At 36.5% G+C, this 10,599-nt stretch overlaps 1 pseudogene; it reads right to left on the bottom strand.

The window, feature by feature from the left end:
- Positions 1–5,485: 5,485 nt before the first annotated feature.
- On the bottom strand, positions 5,486–9,175 carry LOC102536063 (heterogeneous nuclear ribonucleoprotein H2-like; annotated as a pseudogene).
- Positions 9,176–10,599: the final 1,424 nt, after the last annotated feature.

Here is a 10,599-nt window from a genome sequence, read left to right as displayed (position 1 = left end):
ATCAAATAGGTTTTCATTCTGAATCCATCCCTTTCTAGTTGATAATCCTGAAAAATCACTGAATCTTTCTGAAACTCAATTTTCTCAATTAAATAATAAAATCAAATTTCCATGGATAAAGTGAGATGTTGCACAATAGAGCACTCACTATAGTGTTTGGACCCATCAGGCAATGAGTAAGTGTGACTTTTCCTGCTACCACCTGTCTTTGAACACACCTACGGGTGCCACAGTAAACACACTGCTCTTATTCTCCATGTGCACAGCCTGCTGTTGGAGGAAGAGAATATGAGAGTGGCTTGGGGCTAAGTCTGAGGCCCTAAAACATTGATTGCAGAAAACCCAAGCCAATCTATCCTGTCACTTTTGTTCTATCCTGTGTTACTTATTATTGTTTCTGTATTAGGTGGCAGTAAGAGGGTATCTAAAGGCAAAATAATGGAATAGGACTAAAGGAATTAATGCATTGAAGCAGAAAGGGCAGGAAAGTCTGTTTTGTTTCCCATAATCTCATGATTTCCTCTCATGCAATGAACACAAAGCTCATAATAGCCTCAGATCAGTCCATCAACCCCTTTAGGACATACACACAATGCTTTCCCCAATTTCTTGATTCCTTGACTTCTCAGTTTCAAAACAGCTTAACATCAAAATTCTTTTGAAATATTCTTCCACTGCACATTTTAACATGTGTACTTGAATCCTCAGCTTATAAATTATAGAAATACAGCCCTTTATTTGCTTATAAAAATCCCTCTCTGCTTCTTTTAACATATAGTGACCAGGCAAAGGAGAAAAAAATGTCCTAGAGCAACTTGTTTAAGATCCTCTCACTCTGTGAATGTTTGCCCCATCTAACTGCCAGCTGCCTTATTTGGTGTTAGAGAATGAAACATAGAGGACGCTACACAAAATTCCTATTTTTTGTCTTTTCCTAGGTCTCTGCCCCCATCTGCTTTCCTACCCAAGTGAAATGGGCTGGACAACTTCAAAAATAACTTTTGGCACTGAAGGTACAATAGCAAGTCAAAGCAAACCCATTATCTGCCCTTAAGTAGCTCCCAGACTAGCAGGGAAGACAGATGTTAATCAAATGTGTAGTTTCAAGCTGCAATATGATGTCAGTTTGTCCATGCAAAAAGGGAAAATGGGTGCTTGGGATAGTATGACATGTCATTGCTGAGAAGCAGAATCAACAAAGAAATAAGAACAATTATTGCTACCTACCTATGATGGTTAATTCTGTGTGTCAACTTGGCTAGGCTGTAGTGTCCAGTTGTTTGGTCAAACACTAGTCAAGATGTTGCTATGAAAGTATTTTTTTACATGTGATTAATATTTACAATCAGTCGGCTCTAAGTAAAGCGGATTACTCTATGTGTCTAAGCCTCATCCAATCTGTTGAAGGTCTTAAAAATAAAGACTGAGCAAAGAAGTTCTGCCTCCAAACTGAAAATTAGAAATCCTGCCAGAGTGTCCAGTCTGCTGACCTGCCCTGCAGATGTCAGACTTAAGACTACAACATCAACTCTCCTGAGTTTTCAACCTGCTGATGTGTCCTAGGATTTTGGACTTGCCAGCTCCCATGATTACAAGAGCCAATTCCTTCCCCTAAGCAGTTTTATGGAGCCAATTCTGTAACAGGGTACTGTTTTTCTGGAGAAATCTGATTAACATACTATCCTTCTCCCAATACCACAAATGCATCACACATGTGCACACATGCATGCACACACACCACACACCCTAGGGCTAAAAATCCTAAATATCATAATGTTGTCTGTGCAGTGGCAACTCATGCAAGAAATGAATTTTGGCTTCTTTCAATGCTGGAAATAACCCTGAAAGCATCTAGGCATATGTAATAGTGTACTTAGTGGAACATTTCCTGTTGTCTCAGAGGTTTAGTGAAGCCCTAAAGCTAAGGACAAACATCGTAAAGCTGTGCCAAAACACCTCTGCATGACTTGCTAGGAGCTAGCCCAAAGCTAGTTAAGCAACCTTTAATTTATTCCCCACCTCCAAGCTATGTAAAAAAAGGCCAACAGAAGATGGATGAGCAAAGACCGTTGAGTCAAGAATACTTCATGGAGGGCTGTGGACACATTGTATGTTGGGGACTTTCTTGCATCCCCACTGCTACCTCAAGCCAAATGGTTCCCCCCAGAGAATCATTTAGAGGGTTTGACACATAACCCTAGTGTTTGAAAGGCACAAGGACTGGTGCCTGAAAAAGTCCAAAGTGAGCAGCTAACCAGGACAGAGGAAGAAAGGGAGGATGTATTGGAAACGACATGCATTTCCAGAATTTAGTGGGGTACAGAGGTCAAATTTACCCCATAAGCCCAATGAGTGTGACAGAGGGTGGCAAGGAATGATTGTGACAAAGAAATCTACTGCCAGGTGCAGGGTCTCCCACAGCAAGAGACTGGACAGGTTTCATAGCAAGAAGTAGGATTTGAGGAAAGTGAATCAGGGAATACTGTAGTGTTACCAGTTCCACTAGGGTGTCACCCTAGAACCCAGGAGTGCCCCAGAAGAGAAAGATTCAGTTTGGGGGTATCATCTCACAGAGGGTGTCTATGACAGATCACCCCCGCCCTCCATCCATCCAGTGATCTTTGTCCTTTTCCTCTAGTTCCTTCTTCTCTTTGACTCAAACAGCAGAGGGAGTGCAGAAGGGCAAAGATGCCTGTCCTCCTCCCTATGCAGATTTCTGACCTTTAGAAGAAGACAAACTAAATTAGACAAGTGAGACTGAACTTATTAATATATGAAACTGGAGAAATTGTAGATCTGCTACATACTGAAAAAACTGATTTAAAAAATAAAAAACTTACCCAAGATTCTACCCTAAAAGAGCAGTCTTGGCCACTCTATGTTAAACTTTGCTCCTCAAAAGTGCAGCTTCCTTTGCTATTTTGTTTCTTCTACTTAGCATGTGCCCCCAGTTTCCATCCCCATGCTTCCCAGATCAAATAATTTCAAGTTGTAATTCAACCTTACCTTAACAGAATCTTTAAGCACATTTAAATAAAATATACTACCATTTTGAAATAGAGATACAAAGTAATTTTTTCTGCTTGCTAAAAATTATGTCTGAATAACTATTAACAGTAATTTTTTAAAAAGATATTTCTCAGATTGTTTTTACTAGAAAACAGAAAAGTAGGTAGGAATGATCATTTATTAAAGTGCTTATGAAAAATGTATTATACCTCCTGTATTTAATAAATAAAAATGCTCCTGAATGCTTCCTAACAGTAGCAGAGTTAAGGCCAATCAGGAAAAGGAATGTAGGAATGTGGCTACACACCCACACACATGAAATAAGTAACAGTTGCTCCTGCATTATTCATTCTACAGCAGACTAGATGGATGATAGATGCATAGATAAATACACAGATAGATAATAGATATGTAGGTAAAAACACAGATAGATACACAGATGGATACCAGATAACATGAGCAAGCTATCAGGGCACTATTTTGCACTGTAAGATTCAAAGTTCAGAAAAGATGAGGGCACTAAAAATAAGGGTAAAACAAGTAGAAATGGTGAATTTAGATGATGAGCAGAAATTCTTCTCATTAAATAATAATTATAATAATTAATTACTTTTTAATAGCCTTTTAAATGTTTCAATTTGAGAGCACTAGATAATGAAGACAATGAACCAAATAATCTGATAATCCTGGCTCCTCCATTTACTTGTTAAGCCACTTTAAACAAACTACTTAAATTCTCTGGGCCACCATTCTACTTATCTATAAAATGAGTATAGTAGATTATACAGTCCTTAGAGTTATATCTAAATACAAACTTTTATAAAGCAGTGTAGTACCTCACCCCTTCTCTTCTTAAAGCTACATCTCATATCTCTTAATGAAGTTACATCTCATTTATCTCGACCCTCCCACCCCCTTCCTATGGCAAAGGATGATATGTGGTGGCAAAAACAGGAAGCAAGGAATATAAATGAAAAAAATATAAATGAAAAACTGCCATAACTGTAAAAATATAAGTGAAATTTCAAATCACCTCTTCTAATTGGACTGATTTGTGCTGATTTGTTCTTTTTTCCAGCCTTCATTTGATCTCCTAATGGGGTGCCTCACCAGACAATAAACTCATTTGGTTTTTCGCCTTTGAGCTAGTTAGAGAATAGGTGCCAGAAAGTCCCCTCTGGTCACCCTAACAGAGCACATCTCCTTTGATGGCTGCAGGCAGCTTGCCTCAAGGGTGGCTATAGGGTTCTTTGAATGCAAGATGCAGAGTTATTCCTAGGAGGATAGGTAGGAAATAAAGCACAGTCTGACCCATTTTTTGTCTACGATTCAGAAAGAGAAATCTACAAATTCAACCCAATTTCAAACACAGTCCCAATGGGTTTGTCTTGTTTTGGATCTTGACAAGCTAATTCTAAAATCTGTATTAAAGAGGAAAAAAAAAACAATTTGAAGTAAGAGAAGAAGAAGGGGGTCACTCTGCCATATAACAAGCCTTGTTATAAACTACATTATTTAAGACAGTACAAAAAAAAAAAGACAGTACAATACTGAAGCAGAGACAGACGACTAAACCAATGGAAGGGAATAGAAAGCCCAGAAACAGACCAATGCATATCTAGTAACTTGATATAGAAAAGAAGTACTATTGCAGAAGAGCCGAGGAATCATGGACAAGTCAATGAATGATGCTCATACAACTGGTTAGGCATATGAGAAAAAACGAATTTCCTGTCTTAAACAAAAATAAATTCCAAGTCATTTAAAGACTCAAATATGAACAGCAAAACTTTAGAACATTTAAAGGAAAAAAAAATAGAATGCTGCTTTTTAAAATACCTTAAAAATGAATCATAAAGGAAAAGATTAATAAGTTAGACTATATTAAATTAGGAATTTCTGCATATCATATGGAAATATTAAAAGAAAAAAATTAAAAGATAAGCCTTAGACTGAAGGAAGATACCTGTAACCAGTTTAACACAGAATAGATCAATCAAGGAAAGCAAGCCAATAGAAAAACATGAGAATGATATTAAAAGGTGATCATGGAAGCGAAAAGATGTCCAACCTTAAATCAGGAAAATACGTTAAGAGAACTAAAACAAGTTAACATTTCATATCCATCTAATATTACCAAATGCTGAGAAAATATCTTATAATTTGGTACAATCACTTTGAAGAGTAATTTAACAATATCTATTGGATTTGAATATGCACAGATCCTTTTTACCCAGTAATCCACTAGGACACACTACCAGACTACTCATTTCATGAGCAAAATCATGAAAGATAAAAAGATCTGAAACTGGGGGGAAGCAATTCATTTTTTGAAGACCAAAAGTGATCAGAATCGATGATGTTTCCCATTTACCCAATCATACTGCATATGCCTGACATCCCTCCCATTTTTATTCAACTGCCATAAATGCACAGCTTTTATTTCAGTTTCAGCTGTTTAGTGTTCCTTCTCCACCTAAGTGAGGTTGGACTGATGGTCACTGGAGACTTCCTGCAGAACTTGGGCACATCCACTCATCCTACTCTGACCACCATTACCACCTCGTATCCACCACTCTGCTGCTGGCTAGCAGGACCCGCATAACTAGACTGGTTGGAAATGCCCATCCCTCCCATCAGTTAGCAACCATAAGCACCACCACTTACCCCTGTTGTAGAATTCAAGAGTTCTACATAGCTGTGATCATAAGCACCTCTACTTGTACCTGCAGTAGAATTCAAGAAGAGTCCCACATATCTGTGTTGCATGTAAGCTTTGCCCTTTGCCGTAGCTGCCATGACATCTTCTTCAGTAGCAAATTCAACATCTGCCTCACCAGTAACTCTGCCATTGGGTCCAATTTCAATGTGTACTCTCATGGGGTTAAGAGGTGAGAAAAATTCGTAAATACTATTTTCAGTGACTCTATAAGATAATCCCTTCACATGTACACAGTGCCCTGTGGTGCTCTGAAAACTGGACCTACAATCTCCATATCTATGATCAAAGACATTCTTGAAAAACAGTAATTGAGGTCTCTTCCCAATCTATCTTGGATATCTTCAAAAAATCTTGGATGAAATCTTGGATTTGGCAACAAGATCCCCTTTAACCTGGCCCAAGCTGTATGTCCAACTCAAATTCTATTCCATGAGCAATGAGGATCATTTGATGGCTGACAAGCAGGAAGATGGCAAACTCAGAGCAGAGCTTTGGAATTCAAACTTAGGACAATGAGGAAACTTCTAAATGACTATAGACTCAAGAGTGATGTAATCCAATTTGAATTTCAAAAGGTCACTCCTACAAGAAGTGATAATTCTATCTCCATGTGTTTACTACCAATCAGAGCTGATGCTCAATAACAGGGTGGAGAAAGGGCAAAGGGACAAATGACCAGCAGAAAAGGTAGGTGAACAGATCACACTAGAAGGTAAATTGTAAGCTCTTCAATATGAAAAGTTTGTCCAATAGGCCTCCTCTTACAGTGAAGCTTCTCCCTTTCTGCCAACAGGCATTTTTGATATAAGAATCATGTAAGTAAAAATGTTTGCTTTCTTATTACTCACATACTTTTCCACTGTCCAGCTGTTTACAGAGCTCCTAAGAGAATAATCCATAGAAAAAGTATATAAATACTGGGAAAATGTAAATACAATGAAAAAGAGACACTCACCCCAATCCACTCTGTAAATGAACCAAGCTCCTTTGCTATGATTTAATAATATTCTTTACAGAGGTCTGTAATCAAAAGAAATTTCCATAACCAAATCCCCCAAATAGTAAAAGATTGTTTACTATAGATCATTGTTTATTAACATGAAAGTTTATATTATAGAACTCACTATGTTGAGAATGATATTGCATTATTTTCTCTTAAATACAGAAGAACTCAGTATATATAAATAGGGCATAATATAACTAATTCTAGTGTACTAAAAATTCTTCTGAGAATAGTCCCACAGATACTGTCAGGTAGAACAGTGTAAGAAGTGATTAAAACAATTATATTTAAACCATGCTTATTTCTTTTGCTTCTTTTCTTACAATATCTGAAACTAAAAGAATATCTGAAAATTTTTCCCAAAATTTGTCATAAAGAACTACTTACTCCAGAAAGAGAAAAAAAATGCCATATGACATCATTTATATGAGGAATCTAAAAAGTAATAATAATAATAAGGACACAAATGAACTACTTACTATCTATAACTAAGATGATTGATTTTTTGAATATGTGTAAGCACATTTGACTGTCCTTTATGATTGGATTACCATATTCTGTTGATTCTTATTCTGTAGTTGGCTTTATTCCTTTGATAACTATGTAATTTTAAAAAGCTAAAGCTCTAATCTGTTCTTAGAAACAATAATTAGTACATATATGTAAACTTTTAAAAATTGCAATATACTGTATATATGTATTTACATGCAATATAATGTGTATGTGCAGTCGAACTGCAATAATTCTACCTAATAAATCTGCAAAATGAAGAAAAAAGGAACTACTTATTCCATTTACTAAAGTCCCATTCACATAATACTAGAGCAGATTTCTGTTTTTTATTTCAAATATACCATTGAGAGATGTCTAAAAGTCACCAGCTTTTATACGAACATTTAAAAATTATATTCACTCTAAGAAAAATGTAGCTGGACTCAAAATAGTGCTTTGTCTAAAATGTGTATTAGTTTCACTTTAGTACTACTTTTTAGTATTTAATACTATATTATTTGATAAGTTTCTTGTTTATTTCCCTACAATGAGAACTCCTGAACTTGGAAAAGAACATCTAAGTTGCTGTGTCCATTTGAACATCCTGCCTATGTGCTTCCTTTTTTCTTCCCCCGCAAAAAGCCATCACTTAGCCCTTCTTGGCAAACAAACATTATGTCAGATTTCTTAGTGGGCTCTCCATCTTCAGAAGATGTCCTTTTTTTCAACTACACAGAGAACCACAGAACAAATATAAAACCACTTCCTCTAAACACAGCGGGGGCTAGGTTTAGATACTGTCAATATTTTGTCCAAACCCACTTCACAAAATGAACAAGCTGGGAAAACACAGCACACATGGGGAATCTTGGGTCACTGTTCTGTGCATAATTATTGTCATGACCATTGTTATCATCATAAAATACATAGAATACTAGCAGCCACTAAGGAGCACAAAGCAAAGGCTGAATTTTGGCTTCAATCCCCTTTTTATAACATTTCTCTCCATTATTCTTCTTGACCTATAACTAGCTTGTTTCTGCAGCTGCTATAATAGGGGGAAAGAACACTTATGTTCCATATGAATTCCTTCTTTTCTTCCCTTCCCGTAAGTGTCTCCTGAATACTCATCCTGAATATTCACTTCAGAAAATCACAGGATGACTTATTCATATAGGTATTTTACTACAAAACCAGCCTCTTCTGAGGTCCCTCGTCAAAGAAGAGCATCATTATTAGAATCACATAGAAGTGAACTTTATGAGTTCATCAAAAAGTATATTAGCAAGACCACCATTGCCTTTCAAAATTGCTAGCATAATTCTAGGAAAGAATGTGCCCTCACTTAGGCTTTCAAATTTCCAACCATGAAATCTGACCCTTCAGTGTTGTTTTGATTAGAAAATACAGCTTACCTGGGAAAGGATCACAATCCTGGAAGTGGAAGTAAATTTCTCCTATTTGTAGAATTTCATTTTCTTCAGAGAAAAAACTCTCATGAATATATAAAGGAAATTATTTTACCTTTTTGATATTCTCAATTACCTTCCACATAAAAGAAAGCAAAAAACTTGGCATTTCAGCACTGCATAAAGAACATCAACATTTAACTTTCTGGGTTTTTTCATTTGCTAAAGAGCTTGTAATTATTAATATGTTAATATTATATATAAATATATTAATTCATCTGTCCTATAATAGAGATCAACATACCAAGGATTTATAAAAAATTCGATCAGCTCATTCTATGTGTTGTATGTTTTTCCCAAAAAGGATCTCAGACAGAAATTTTGCTTATTTGTGTAGAAAATAGTTTTTAATTGCTAATGGGAAGGGAGTGAGCCTTGAGCTGTACCACGCTCTCCTGAGAGCCATGTTCCCATGAGCCCTTCATAACCTGGATTCTGATAACAGCCTCCATTTCCTAGAGTTTCTCTTTCATTTTGCATCCTTAAAATCTCCTTTAGGATGGAAAAGCTATAACTTCTCTCCCTTTAAAAGTAATTCATAACCCTAATTTACTATATTTAAGCTGTGGGCTACAAGTTCAGATGAAGCACCAGGGTTATGAGATCCAGCCTTTGCTCTAGAAAGGAGGCAGCTTCATAATGCTATGAATTAATTCTAGTCCATTGTCAAAAAAGAAACAAATAATTAAGTACCCAGTGAAGCAAAACAAATACTCCAATATCAATATAGCATATAAAACACCACATCTTGTCAGGTAATTTAGCAAGCTGGAATTCTTTCAATATAACTGACAGTAGCAGCCCCAATTTTCAGGGTAATCTGGAAATTTTATCATGTATTGAAATGCAATTCCTTTTAAATGTTGAACCCTGCACATTTTAACAGCAGTTATTTCACAGCCTCATAAATATTCCTGTTTATTCTGCTGTCAGAACCAGGCTAGAGCCAGGAGAAATGACTATAGAAAATGAGGTACAGTATTCCCTTCCCTTTCAGAAGGGACCCTAACCAAAACCACTTAACATTCATAAAGATCTGAAATTATAAGAGCAAACAATAATGGGGTTTTACTGACTTACATGACACTTTTGACTGAAGATATTATGATTTCCTTCATTAAACAACAAAATAAGATAATGAATAGAAACAGTAGAGGTTGGAGATAGGCTGAAATTTTTTGCCATATCTGTCTTATTGAGTTAACCCCAATGCTTAGGATAGTGTTTACACATAGTGGGCATTTGTTGAATGAATGAATAAATTAATGAATAAGTATTTTTGAACCTTACCTTGGCCCCAACTCTAAAACTAGTTTACAAAAGCTTTTCTTATCTTACAAGTGAAATGCATTAAACATACTCTCCTTCCATGATGTATCAGCAATGTAGAACCCCAAATAACCTCTTTCTCCCTTTCTGCCAACCTTTCCATGCCTTTAATTCAGTTATTAGGTTTGGCCAAATATGCTTGTATTCAAGCTTTATTAGTTAAACCCTAGCAGCTGTAACAAATAAAACCAAAAATTTCAGAGATACAACATAATTAAAATTTATTTCTTGCTCACCTAATAATACTGAGAAAAACAGGAGGAGCAGCCCTTCCATGCGGTCACAGGAACTCAGGATCACATAAATTCTGCCATCTTCACCTTAGAGCTTATACATTCATCCTGGGGGTTATTACCTTCCTAACTAGCTGACAGGAAAGAAGAGCCTGGAGAAGAAGATGATAGGCTTTCATGAGTCAGACTTTAAAGTGAGGTGCATCACTTCCAATCATTTTCCATTTCCTAAAACCCACCCAGTGGCTGCATCTTATTTCACACAGGCCTTGGAAAATGTAGTCCCCAGCTGAGCAGCCACTTCCCATTGACAGGGCTACAACATGTAAGGTGTGGGGCACA

The sequence above is a fragment of the Vicugna pacos genome, chromosome 14 (genome assembly GCF_048564905.1).
Source record: "Vicugna pacos chromosome 14, VicPac4, whole genome shotgun sequence".
Taxonomy (NCBI): Eukaryota; Metazoa; Chordata; class Mammalia; order Artiodactyla; family Camelidae; genus Vicugna; species Vicugna pacos.
The sequence above is the reverse complement of the archived record's forward strand: the minus strand, read 5'-3'. Positions and strand labels throughout refer to the sequence as shown.